This window comes from Microtus pennsylvanicus, chromosome 5, assembly GCF_037038515.1.
Source record: "Microtus pennsylvanicus isolate mMicPen1 chromosome 5, mMicPen1.hap1, whole genome shotgun sequence".
NCBI lineage: Eukaryota > Metazoa > Chordata > Mammalia > Rodentia > Cricetidae > Microtus > Microtus pennsylvanicus.
In genome coordinates this window covers 20,176,298-20,190,653 of record NC_134583.1, presented here as the reverse complement: position 1 = coordinate 20,190,653, position 14,356 = coordinate 20,176,298, and positions in this window count along the sequence as shown.

Below are 14,356 nucleotides of genomic sequence, written 5' to 3'. Positions count from 1 at the left end.
TTTTTTCCTTCAGATATTCCCTTTAAATTGTCTTAGGCCAAACAAGGAAAGATATCTTCATCTTTGATACCAGCAGGAGACAGACTGCGCCATTAGAGTGTTTGCTGCATAACAGTGAGCAAGGACAGTTTGTTTCAAGAACTGAATGCTTCAAAACCTTCCAGCGTAGCTGTATAGCTCTCTCTACCTCAGACCTGGATGGATCTGGACTCGAACTATTTGCCTGATATCACACCTGCTTTTCCTCCTCCAATTTCACATGTACTGATGTATCTATTCCTTCATAGACAACTTTGTTCTCAGTTGAGGAACATTTTCACATGTGAACCTTTGGACTATTGCCATATGCTTTATAATAAGGTAGAAGTTCATTGCTGCTAATCACATTAACTCAGAAATTGCAGTGATTTCAATACATTATATTTATTTCTAGGTGAAGTCCGCCTGGGCAGATGGAACTCCAGAAGCGTCAGTGTCCATTCAGGAACACAGGCTCCTTCGATGCTGCTTCTCTGTGCATGCTTTGATGTCCTCTGTATTATCATGACAACCAGTAATAACGGCAGCACATGGAGGAAGAGGCCACCCAAAGATCACATGTGGTGGTTCCATAGGCTGACCTAAGTAGTATTGTCCTTGCTTCTGCCCAAAAACCAATTCCCACACCCCAGTTTGATGGTCTCGGGTATTCCAGTGAACAGGACAGAGAATAACACTGCTCAAGAACAACAAAATGTGGAAGAAAACTAGACAATCTTTGACATTCATAACACTGAAGAATAACAGTGACTCAGATAATATCTAACATCCCCGGAATGCATTCTTTGTACCAACCATTGCGACAAGAACTTTAACCTTGTTGGTTCATTAATCACTAATCCTCTCAACAAAGAGGAACCGTGAGAGATGAGCCTCGCCATCGACTGCCCTTGGATGAACAGTATGAAGCTGAGGGGATAAAAATCAGAAAATAACTAAGACTGGAGCCCAGCTAGTGTTTCTGGTGCAATATGCTTCAGTATATTCAAGACTTTTGGTGTCCTTGGACCCTGACCTCTGGACCTCCAGTATGCAGTTCCAGCTTCAGCCCCAGGACAATGATGTCCATTGCTTCCTTGGCCATTTATTCCTGGCTGATCTTTCCAATGTAGCTCAATGAATTAATCATTTCTTCACATGAAAATGGATTTTCAGAGCTAGCAGCTCCCTCCCTAAATGTGTTCATAGCTGATGGAAAACTCTTCTAGTTAATAAGGCAGGTATAATACAGACATAGATGTAACCTATTAATTAATTTTGGTGGAAAGAATGCACAATCATACCACAAGGACACTTGCTCAACTATGTCCATAGCAGCTTTATTTGTAATAGCCAGAACTGGAAACAACCTAGATGCCCGTCAACTGAAGAATGGATAAAGAAAATGTACCACATTTTTATATTCACACAACGGAGCATTACTCAGCTATTTTAAAAAATGACATCATGATATCATGAAATTTGCAGGCAAATGAATGCAAGTAGAAAAAAAAATACCCTGACTGGGGCAACCCAGAACCAGAAAGGCAAGCATGATATGTACTATGTACTTACTCATAAGTAGGTATTAGTTGTAAAGTAAAGGATAATGAGGCAACAATCCACAGCCCCAGAGAGGCTAGATGATAAGGAGGGCCCAAAGAGGGATGCATGGATATCCTTGGGAAGGGGAAAAGGGGGAGATCTCCTGGGTCAACTGGGAGTGAGGCATGGGGAGGGTTGCCAATGGGAATATGAGGGAGCAGGTTGGGTAGGTTGGGGGGCAGACAGAGGGGAGAGTAATGCAAGAGAAGTCTTGATGGGGATGTGCATTTCAGGGTCAGAGAGAAACCTGGTGCCAGGGAAACTCCCAGGAATCCAGAAGGATGACCCCAACCAAGACTCCTCACAATAATGAAGGGGGTGCCTGAACTGGCCATCTCCTATTATCAGATTGGTGACAACCAATCTAATAAAACAATCCTAATTTTCATCATAGAGCCTTCATCTAGTAACTGATGGAAACAGATGCAGAGATCCACAGCCAAGCACCAGGGGAGCTCCAGGAGAGCTGCTGATGAAGAGAGAGAGAAAAGATTGTACAACCCAGGTGGGTCAAGGTCATCACAAGGGAACTCACAGAAACTTCTAACCTGGGCTCACAGGAACTCACAGACTCGGGACCAAGAGCTAGGAAGTCTACATGGGACCGAAGTACACTCTCTGCATCTTGGTGACAGATGTATAGCTCGGTTTATTTGTGAGACTCCTAGCGATGGGAACAGGGCCTGTCCCTGATACTTGAGTTGGCTTTTAGGAACTTATTCCTCATACTGGATTGCCTCTCAACTTGATATAGCATGCTTTGTTGATACTTATGGGAGGCCTGCTCCTTTCTGAACAGAAACAGATGAGGAGGGTATAGGGGTGCGTAGGGGAGGTAGTTGAGGGAATGGGAGGAGAGGGAAAACTACAACCTAAATGTATCATAAATGAAAAAATTAATTAATAATAAAAAATAATTTTGGTAGAAAAAATAGCTTTTGAGCTGTTAGGCAACCACAGAAATCATTCTCCATTGAGCTCATACAGTCTCCTTCTTCTGGCTTTTCAGCAGAGACTACAAAGACCAGGCTTCCAGATAAATCCATATCGTCTATATCTATATCATTTATTCCTATCAATGTATATCTGCATCATCTATACCTCTCTATCTTTTTTCCTTCCTCTCTCTTTTGCCACAGACAAAACCAAATCTTCCCACGAAGAGCTGGAATAATTTTTTTTTCATTCTCCGAATGCCCTAACCTTATACATCTGGATTATATCACCATACACATGAGAAATAATAAAGAAGGTAATAGGATGATATTAACTCTAACTGCTGTGACCTGGGTTTCCTGGAATGATTCTTAAGTGTTGCAATGGGATGGAACTGAAGTTGAATAAAAAAACATTAAAGACAAAAGGGGGGGGAGTGATTGGTTGCAGCTTTTGAACTAATTCCCAGTTTCCCATCGTCCTCCAGATAAAGACAATGCAGCCCGAGGCCATGTGATTTCAAGCCAGCTAAGTGAGCCTGAAGCATCCTTTGCAGAGGACTGAAATTCTCAGCAGGCTCTAGAGAGCCCTTTAATGGATTCAAGTTTTAGACTCAAATGCAAAGGTGAACTCACAGAGGCTTCTCTCAACCTGAAGCTGTTAAACAGGCGAGAACAAAAGCTCACCCAGCGCCTCTTTCAAGCGGCTCTCAGCTGCAGGAAGGCTTTTCCCCTACACAGACATGCTTTTGGAGCAATAGACAAGGCTCTTCTGTTTAAATGCAGACAGGATTTGGGCAGGCCCCGTGTTGTGAGAAAACACAAGTCTCATACAGGACATTTCTGGTGGTTTTCTTTGCACCATTAAAGAGGAAGTTGTCTGGCTTGTTGGATCAGAATTGTAGAAGGATGTGTTTCGTATGAAAGCATCATAACTGTTTTAAGAGGACAACGCCATGGTAATGAGAGCAGCTGGGGTACAATTTGCTGAACAGAGCAAAGCGTGAGGAAAGCAAACCTCGGGAATCTAGTTCTTCCCTGTACATCAGCCTTTGTGCACAGAAACCTCTATAGCTAGGATATCTCTAATTAATGTCTTGAGTTCACACTGCTCCAAAATTAAAGAGGTTTTGAGACACATGACAACACAACTGGAAAATTCCACAGCTGAGTTCACGTGAAGGGCTGCAGCCAAAACTCAGGTATACAATAAATTTACATTTAAAAAACATATAGTACAATAGAATATATATGTGTATTAGTTACATAAAAATGGCTTCTGGTCATGTGTATAAGGTTACATAAAGGATATAAATAAAATTTTTAATTTGGACTTTAGTCTCATCCACATGTTATCTCATTACATATGGAAATTTTTCAAAACCTGAAAAACATTAGAAATTAGAAGCACTTGTGCTCCAAGCACTTCTGATAATGGTCACTCATCCTGAATCCCAAAAAAGACTGAGGAGGTTTTCATAAGAGAACTTAAAAGGTAAAATACTTAAATTCAAACGAGCCTCTAACTGAGGTGGGTTCTGTTCTTTGCACACCAGAGGAAGGGGGTCTTCGAGACAGAGGAGGTACAAATAAAGAGTCAGAATCAGCTCTGCCCATCACTATCTGAATGGGTAAGTCCCTTTGCCTCGTGGTCTTGATTTGTGAAATGTTAGCTATAATATTAATTACCACTTCATGAATCTATTTTGGAAAAAAATGTGTTTGTGCGGTCTGTATATGCCACTCCCTAACCAATGGATTTAGCAGCTATGATTTGAAGGAAAATAGAAAACAGCACTGGCTGAGCTGACATGAGACTCAGTCTGGCATCCTGAAGACTAAAGAAATGTCCTCGGAATACCAGATACCACATACTGATTAAGACTTCTGTCTTGCAAAGGATAACCAACCTATAGTCCACAACTCCAGCGAAGCTATGTAACAAGGAGACCGCTAAGAGAAACATATATAGATACCCCTGGGAAGGGGAAATAGACAAGCTCTCTTGAGAAAATTGGGAGCATGGGGATGAGGGGAGAAGGGAGAGTGGTAGGGGAGGATGAGGAGAAAAAGGGAGGAGAACATGAGGGAATGGGATGGTCGAGATGGGAGAAGAACAGAGAGTAAGTGCAAGGAAAGAGATATCTAGATTGAGGGAGCCATTATAGGGATAGCAAGAAACCTGGCTCTAGGGAAATCCCCAGGAATCCACAAGGATGACCCCAGCTAAGATCCTAGACAATAATGGAGAGGATACCTGATCTGGCCTTGTTCTATAGTCAGATTGATGACTACCTAATTGTTATCATAGAAATTTCATCCAGCAACTAGATGGAAGAAGATGCATAGATCCATAGAAAAGCACTGGTCTGAGCTCCCAACGTCCAGTTGAAGGGAGGGAAGAGCGGTAATATGAGCAAATGGGTCAAGACCATGATGGAAATTCCCACTGAAACAGCTTACCTTACTCCTAATGGGAACTCACTGACTTCCAGACTGACAGCAGAGGAAACAGCATAGGACCAAACTAGTCACTCTCAATGTAGAAGATAGTTGTAAGACTGGAGCAGACTGTGGGGGCCACTTGCAGTGGGAACAGGATTTATCCCTACTGCTAGAACTGGCTTTTTGGAGCCCATTCTCTTTGGAGGGATACCTTGCTCAGCCTAGATATAGTGGGGAGAGCCTTGGTCCAGACTCAAAGCAATGTGCTAGACTTTGTTGACTCCCTATGGAAAGCCTTACCCTCTCTGAGGAGTGGATTGGGGCGGGGTAGGAAGGTGGAAGGAGCAGAAGGAGAGGAGGGAGTGGGAACTGGGATTGGTATCTAAAATGAGAAAAGATAGCTTTTTTAAATAATAAATTAATTTTTTAAAAAAAGGCTTCTGCTTTGCCAAACTGAAAGCAAACTCCTGGCATCGATGGCTTGCTTAGCTCTATATTTCTAATGCTTAGAATATACTAGAAATAATAAATGAATAGGAAATGCCCAGATATCTGAGTGAATGATGAAATCACCATCTCATACATCTTCCACCAAATTTAACTCAGTTTGCTCAGCCTCCCCCTCCGCCAGTTTACACTGCAGAATGGAAGGCGTAGAATCTCCATCTGTTGTGGTTAAAAGTGAAGCAAATCTGGGAAAAATAAATGACCAGCATATGTCTCGTTTCTGGGTCTCCTTCACAAATACTCTAGACTTCAAAAATTAGATAAAATAAAAATAACTGCCAATTTGGAGAAAGTCTATTGTCTGATAAATCTATAATGCACTCGTTAGCTAACACTTTTAGATAAATAATGAAGAGACCACTGCTGATTAGTTAGTCCCTGTGTATCTAGCTTTCTCTCCAGCCTCCCAAGCCCCCAGGCATGCTAAGGTTGCTCTTTCCATTGTGTCCTAGAGCACAGTGAGCTGCTGAGCAGAGCTAAACTGTAAACAGGCTCCCTTTGTGGGGGCTCCTCCTCTGCACTCCAAAGCCAAGAGAGATTCCCTGCAAACACAGAGAGCTGCAATGCAGTATTTGCCTCTGCAACTTTGAAGCCATATTAAAGACTATGGATATATAGGGTAGGCTTGTTATTTTCAGTGCTCAAAGGCAATTAAATAGCAGAACTCTCAAGGGAGGCAGCTCAGGAGCACCTTTAAAACTGGCCAATCCTAACGGTATTTTACTGATCTAAATTATTTTAGGTTCTCCTGAAAACTACGTAGCTCATCCCCAGAAAAAAAAAATCAGCTGATAATAACTGGAGTCCTACAGTACCATTATGGCAAGGGAAGCTAGAGTTATTTATCAACAACAGTGTGCCTGAATCTTTCAAAGCCCAGGAAGAAAACTGATACAGCATCAGTATGACATGCAGAGTCAAACTATGGAAAATTCCAAGCTACTCTCCCAGAGGTCATTTGCCTCTGATCCCACTGATACTAAACATGGGAATTCTGATTTTTCACTGGGGACTGGGGCTTTGCTCAGAGTTACCCAGGGGTCCCCTCCTGCTTCTGAGCACTGTGTCTTCCACAGTCTGCACTGCTCCCTTCCACATCACTTTCTTCTTTCTCTGTCTTGCCTGCACTCTCCTTTGTATGCTGCTAAAAACTCCCTAATTTCAAAATTGTAAAAGTATGTCTGTGTCACTTAGTAGAATACACCTCAGCTCCCAACGCCAAAGTTCTGTTTTCAGATATCAGAGGACAATGGAGATGAAGGAGAAGCTCTGCAGCATCAGAGCTCAGTGTCATGCGGGATTATGGAAATGCTAAAGGAAGAAAACGCAGTGTTCTTTATCCACTTACTTTCATTTAGGAGATCTTTATGGTCTGCTGTAGAGATGGAGCTTGATCCTGCACTTTGCGAAGGTAGATATCCAAGAATCCATTAACCCTTCTAACCCCTACGTGAGATAAGCAGCCAAAAGTATAAACCCGGCCTTATAAGTGTGGAAAGGAATACAAACAGGCTAAGAAACATAACAAACACTGCTTAGCAAATTAATGTAGGAAACATGGTATGTGTGTGTGTGTGCGTGCATGTGCTACACTGAGTCATTGTTTTATTTTTCTATTATTTTCTTTGTGTCCTCCATTGGTTTTTTTTGTTTTGTTTCTCTTTCCTGAACTCTTGAAATGATTTGAGCAAGATACAGTAGTCTATTTTTATTTACACAGATGTTTCTTGCTTTCGTCTGTTGCATGGCCTATATGGGTGCAAATACAGAATTTTTGTAAGAACTTTGACTTACCATCAGCCTGCAATCTTAAAAAGAGCAAGAACAGTTTCAAATATGTTTTTCAGGGATAGTCAGCCTTGTATTTCTTGCTTTATTTTTAAATATATTTCCCTCTCCTGTCAACTCACCTTCCTGTCACTAAGTCGGGTCTATGAAACTGTCACATGGTTAGTTCGCATCATCTTGCACAGGGTTAAAATGTTAAAGTTTTAATTAATCTGCACCTTTCCTCTGAACAGCTAGACTCTGTCCTTCTTGAATGCTAGATAGTGACTTCTCTTTCTATGCTAGTATCTGTGCAAGTGTTAGGGTTCTGAGGGGAAGGGTATCCTACCGACCTGGAAATCATGCAATACCTGAAGCTGGGGTGCAGTGGGGGGTGGTCTCCCTTCAGAATGAAGCAATCCTGCTCCTCTCTAAGAGAAAACTGGTACAGTTGAGCTCTTCTCTGTCCCCCTAAGGAAACGTCCTGGCACAGGAATCCATTTCTTCTGCTCTGCTCAGTTTCAGCCCAAGATGTTACTTTGGCTTCACTCTGCTAAAGGGGAAACTCCTGCAGAAATGTAGCAATCTCCTCAGGCTCCAGTGAAAAGAAACTTTTTCTGTTTTATTCCCAAGGGAGGTTCCCAGCAGATGTAACTATTTCTTTTGGTTTTTTGTTTTGTTTTTTGTTGTTGTTGTTGTTTGTTTGTTTGTTTTTTCTGCTTAGCCCTCTTAAGGGAAAGCCTCAACAAAGGTTCTACTCCATGATGGCAGAAGAAGATCTTCACCCAAACCTCTTTTAGGAAAGAGATTTATTTGAGAAAGAATCGAGGAAAACGTCTGCCTCTGCCAGGGTGGGAAAGGTTCGCCCACAACTGAAAAGCAGAGGGCTTCTTAGGGACAGAGTTTTCCTGGGGAGAAGACTTTCTGCTCAGGGATTGGTTAGTTTTCCCACTCAGAGACTGGTTGGTTTAGTTGGTCAAGGGCAGAGTTAGCTCTGGTTTCAGGGCCAAGCTGTGTTTCTTTCACTGCCCCCCCCCTTTCAGCCTTTTTGGCTCTGTTTTCAGGGCTAAGGCGTATTTCTTTCACTGGCTCTGTTTTTAGGGTCAAACTGCATTTCTTTGGCTCTGGTTTTAGAATCAGGGAATAGTTTTGTGTTGTGTTGTTGTTGTTCTAGCATCAGGGCTAAAATGTTTCTTTCACTGACTCTGGTTTCCGGGTCAGGGTGGGTTTTTTTTCACTAGCTCGGTTTCAGGGCCATGATGGGTTTCTAGATTCAGGATGGGGCTCTAGATTCAGGGCCATAATGGCTTTCACGGACTGACCCTTTCTCCCTATAATCTGAAGACGATTTTCACAGAAAAATTTCCCAAAGCCCTTCCTAAGTGAAATTTCTGCTCTCTTTTTTGGTCAAATTGTGCTTCCATGGAGCACTTCAAATGACCTTCTCAAGTGCCATACTTGAGCTGATTCACAGGTTCTGTAAGAGCAGGCACATGCAGATGTGAGAGACCATACAGCTCTTTGGCCCAGGTATCCCATGAATTTAGCAACTGGTTAAACTAACTGGACTCTAATAACATTGGCAATTCTATAGAGTGTGTTATGTGCAAGATAATGACTCTGAAACAGCCATCTTGACTTCTTCCTGTCCTTTCATTCTTTTAGCCTATGATTAGAAGGCAAAAGACTTTCCATTTTACCCTTTGAGGTGAATGAGTCATCAGTAGAGCGGCTGCAGCAGAACCTGCGGTTCCCAGAGGTCCTCTGTGGGAATCCTGACACATGCCCTGCTGCCACAGAGTGAGGAGAAACCAAGAATTTACAATGCCGTGCATTTGAGTTCCTCAGCAGGTACATTTAGGCTGGTTTCTCCAACCTCCCATCACTTCGGAGTTCTGATGCTGTGCTCTGCAGTTCAGCAGTCTGTGGCTGAAAGATATGTGGCAGCTAGGGGCACTGCTTGTTGTGCAAAATAACTATCCAGTGAAGCCAGGTTTCTGGTCCCAGCCGTCCTCTCTTCCACAGAGTCTATGCCTGTGGCCCAGGAAGTCAGAACTACATCAACTGCAAGCTCCCACATCCCATCCATATCCAGATTCATCTTCCTTGCGTATTTGTCCTGAGGAGTGACTTCAGACTTGCTGTTTCTACTGCAGGTTTAATACATCCTGATTCGTTTCTGTGCTCTTAGCATTGAGAGATTGCTTTTCTCTCTTTCTTTTGTATATCTAGTACATGTTTTGTGTATACAAGTACATGTATGTATACAGGTGAGAATATGTGTACAGGTGGAGGCTCAAGGCTTACACCAGGTGCTGTTCTTAAGAAGCCATTCACTTTTTTTTTTTTGAGGAAATGACTCTAATACCCGAGGCCCACCCACTGGTAGGCTGCCTAGCCAGTGGAACTCAAACATCTTCCTATCTCCACTTCCGTAACACTGGGATTTTAAGCACATGTCACTAAGCCGGGCTTTCTGCCCAGGTCATCAAGCACATGTCTTCACAGTTGCACCTCAGTCACTTTCCCAGCTGAGCTATTGTCCCAGCTCCAGTTTTGATTTTTTTTATTTTTTATTGAAAAAAAAATTTCTGCCTCCTCCCAACCTCCCATTTCCCTCCCCCTCCTCCCGCCCTTCTACTCCTCCTCCCGCCCTTCTCCCCCTCCCCCTACTCCTCTCCCCCCCTCCTTCTCCAGTCCAAAGAGCAGTCAGGGTTCCCTGCCCTGTGGAAAGTCCAAGGTCCTCCCCCTCCATCCAGGTCTAGGAAGGTGAGCCTCCAAACTGGCTAGGCTCCCACAAAGCCAGAACATGAAGTAGGATCAAAACCCCGTGCCATTATCCTTGGATTCTCATCAGCCCTCATTGTCCGCCATGTTCAGAGAGTCCGGTTTTATCCCATGCTTATTCAGTCACAGTCCAGCTGGCCTTGGTGAGCTCCCAATAGATCAGCACATATCTTATTTAAGGGAGCCACCTTAGGAGTTGGCAAGAGACTTGAACCTAAAGTGGCTCCCAGGTGCCCAGGGCAATGTCCCCAGTTAGTTCCTTGGGCAGCTGAGGATAGGGAATCTGAAATGACCCTATCCTATAGCCATACTGATGAATATCTTGCATATCACCATAGAACCTTCATCTGTCGATGGATGGAGATAAAGACAAAGACCCACACTGGAGCACCGGACTGAGTTCCCAAGGTCCCAATGAGGAGCAGAAAGAGGGAGAACATGAGCAAAGAAGTCAGGACCACGAGGGGTCCAGTTTTGATTTCTATACTCATCTAGCACCTGTACTTGGTCAAAAGTGGTCAGACTGAAGGAAGATGGACCTAAGAAGTCCTTCCAAATAAGAAGCCCTAATTAGGAGAAAGAAGTAAAGTTGAGAAATCAAATATGAATACTTTTCCTTTCTTGGGATAGAACTCTAATGAAGACAAAATAGAAGCATCCAGAAAGTGAGGAGATGCCAACACAAACATCAAGCGAGGTCACATTACCCAGGAAGCCTGACATGCATGAGAGCATTTGGAGGAATTCCTGCAGTCCAGCCTGCACAGGAGCAATGACAGGACACTGGACAGGAGCAATGACTCTTGGAGTGAGAGGCAAGAGTGCTTTCCCACACCACTGCGTTACACAAAACCCTGTGTCTCTATTTGTGCCAGCAGTACCCTGCGGACTGAGCACTTGGTGAAAGCGGTGAATAAACAGCAGAGATCCATGGTTAGCATAAAATAATTTTGGTAGGTGACAACTTTTAACCACTAAGAAGAGCGAGAATCACAGTATCTAGCTTGGGGATACCAACTTAAAGAGATGCCCAGCACTCGGCAAGGTCAATAGGAAGACAAAAGGTTCTGGCAGGCTCCTACCTCTCCTCACTGATGCTTCATGATTAAGCCTCAGAAGCCACCTCAGCAAGGGACAGAGGAAGGAGGTAAAATGTAAAATCTAAACAACTGTCCTATGATAAATTTGAATATACAAAATATACTGCTTAAACCAAAAGAATGTGGTTTATCACCAATCACAGCTTATATTTCTTCCATACTGGGGGAGAAGTGCATGGGAAGGAACAGTACTGGGGAGATGAAGTAGGAAAGGTTTTTCTGTGTTTAATGTATAAATAAAATCTATGATTGGTAAATCCTGTTGCTCTATAGAAACTAAAAGATAAACTCTAACATGAAAATAAGAAGACATGTAAGTAATCATTTCAGATTTGTTATTGCAAAACGTTCATATTCAACCAAATGTCCCACAAAAGAAAGCTAAGTGCATCAGTTAGACAAGAAAGTGTGTGCCTGTCATCTAAACCTGAGAGACTACAGAAAGGAGAGCCCTACTTTAAGACAGTGTCTCAAAAATAAAATAACTTTAAAAGGAAACAGAAGAGAAAAAAGAAATGAAGGGAAAAGTCATATATATCATGATAGATGAGTACTATAAGCAATATTATGCAAAGAGTTGTATAATGAACATATACATCCCACTAAATCACTTGTACAAACTTTAAACACACAGAACTATAGAGTAGTTGAAAGCATTTCCTCTGGAGCTTTGCATGAGCCGAGTACTCTTCTAAGGTTTTCCATATACTAAACGGATTCTTCTCTTTAACCTTAAGATACTGGCAATATGAGTACCCCAACATATTTTTAGAACCAGATTCTGTATAAAGATGTTTAGTAAATTCTGAAGGAGTCAGAGCTAGTAACTGGGATCCCTGGGATTCAAATCAAGACAGTCTGATTCCAGAGTCTAGATAGTATGCTTGACTCCCTCACTTTCTAACGTGTGAAGCTAAAACAAAGGAATACAAGAAGGTGAAGAATGTGGAATCACAAAGGCAAATATGAAAACAGATTTAACCTCTGAGATAAGGACAAACAACTGTGTGGGGACAGGAGGAAGGAGGGCTTTAAGGATGGCTGCCATTTTATTTCCTAGGTGCAATGAGATTCTTCCTATTATCCTTTGCGCTTCAGTGCAATGCATCTGAAACCCATCACTGAAAAATTTTAGGTAGCTATGTTTTCTTTCCATACTTCAGTTACAGTATACTAAACCAAAATGCTCCAAGTTCCCCCCTTCCTCCCCTTCTCCCTTTTCTCTCCCCATCTCCCCTTACCCCCATCCCACCCCACCCGCAAGATCTCAATTTTCTCTCCGGCAGCTTTGTCTACTTCCCATAGCCAAGAGTATAGCTATATGTTTTTCCTTTGGTTCACCTTCTTACTTAGCTTCTTTAGGATTACCAATTGTAGGCTCCGTGTCCCTTATTTATGGCTAGAAACCAATTATGAGTGAGTACATCCCATTTTCATCTTTTTGGGTCTGGGTTACCTCACTCAGGATAGTGTTTTCTATTTCCATCCATTTGTATGCAAAATTCGAGAAGTCATTGTTTTTTACCGCAGCATAGTACTCTAATGTGTAGATATTCCACACTTTCTTCATCCATTCTTCCACAGGGCAGGGAACCCTGACAGCTCTTTGGACTGGAAAGGGAGGGGGAAAGGAGTGGGGGTAGGGGGAGAAGGGTGGGAGGAGGGGGAGGGAAATGGGAGACTGGGAGGAGGTGGAAACTTGTTTTTTTTTCTCATTTTCTCAATAAAAAAAAGATAAAAAAAAAACCCAAAATGCTTTCAGGTATGGCAACATTTCCTTGGTTCTGCTGTATTCTGAAATCTGGATTCACATCAGGTTAAAATCTAGAAAAGACTTTTTAATATCAGTGAAGTGAGTAGAAGTGGTTTTGGAGAAGAAAGTCAAATGTCCCTTCAATGGTGGCCCAAGTGAGGTTAAGTTCAGGGACACCACTCAAACCAGATGCAGTATTTGGAAGCACACAGTTCAGAGCAGATGTCACAGAAGGGTAAAAATGTCTGTGAGTTCTCTGCAAGATATAAAAGATTATGGTCCAAGAAGGAACCAAATGAATGGAGCCAGAAGCAATGAATAAGTAAGGTGAGATCTGAGACCTTTCCCCCTGTTGCAGACCCCCCAAGCAACAGTAGGCCACTCCTCCAAGATGAATCAGAGCCTGCCTCAGAATCAATATCCCTTATCATGCAGCTTGGAATATTGGCTTCTTCAAATGAAATCTAAAGCATCCATTCAGCAAGAGGGATCTCGGAGATCATAAAGAAGACAGTGATAGGCAGGACCAGCTCTCCCAGTTCTCATGGCTCTGGGGCCAGGTCTCCTGCCTTTCACTAGCTGCAGCACATGAGAGATCAGGCCTTTCAGCTCGCCTGGGGTTAACACTGTTGGTGGGGCACAGGTGAGGTGGTAGTCCTGTGGACACGAGCACAGAGAAGCGGTACCTGCCCTCCCCCTCATATGCCATGTATACATACATGGCTCCCTGCCCCCCACCTTCTTTTCCTCTTGGAAAAGTGGATATAATCTCTGGTCCCTGTCTCAACCCTTCTCTGAGTCAACAGACATGCAGGATCAATGTGGTTCCCATCCTTTCCCAGGCTGCTAAATTATCTGTGACAGAAAAAAATTGAAAAGAATACAAAATAAGGAAAGTGGCTTTAATTAAATAAGTGAGAATACAGGAAGGGGGAGAAGTAGAGAAAAAGGGACATCAGTTTAAACTGTCGGTAAACCAATGAATCAATTTGCATAAGCAAAAGAAACTGGGTAGTTAGTTTACAGATTCTTAAGGAACGGTTCTCAACCCGGTTCCCTAACAGTGATTCACAAGATTCTACAAGATGAAGAGAGCTCTAAAACTGAAGAAGATGGAAAAGATTTGCATGGTGGAGGGGACGAAGACTCCAAATGGTGGGGCTGGGTTCTCTCAAAATTTCTACCCAATGTCCACAGCATTTCTGGGGCTTATAATTTTCCTCATGAGGTCCACTATATGTGCCCAAGGAGGGCAAGCAAGCAACCCTACTCCTGGGAGCCTTGGCCCAAACCCACAAATGAAGTAAAAAACTCAAGAGTCAGCCAACATCCAACAGAAATCCCCAGAGTCGAATACAAAGTAACAATCGTGAACCCCAGAACTGAAATTTGATCCCTCCTCTAACCACTGCTTCAGTGGTTCTCAGTAGGAAGCAACC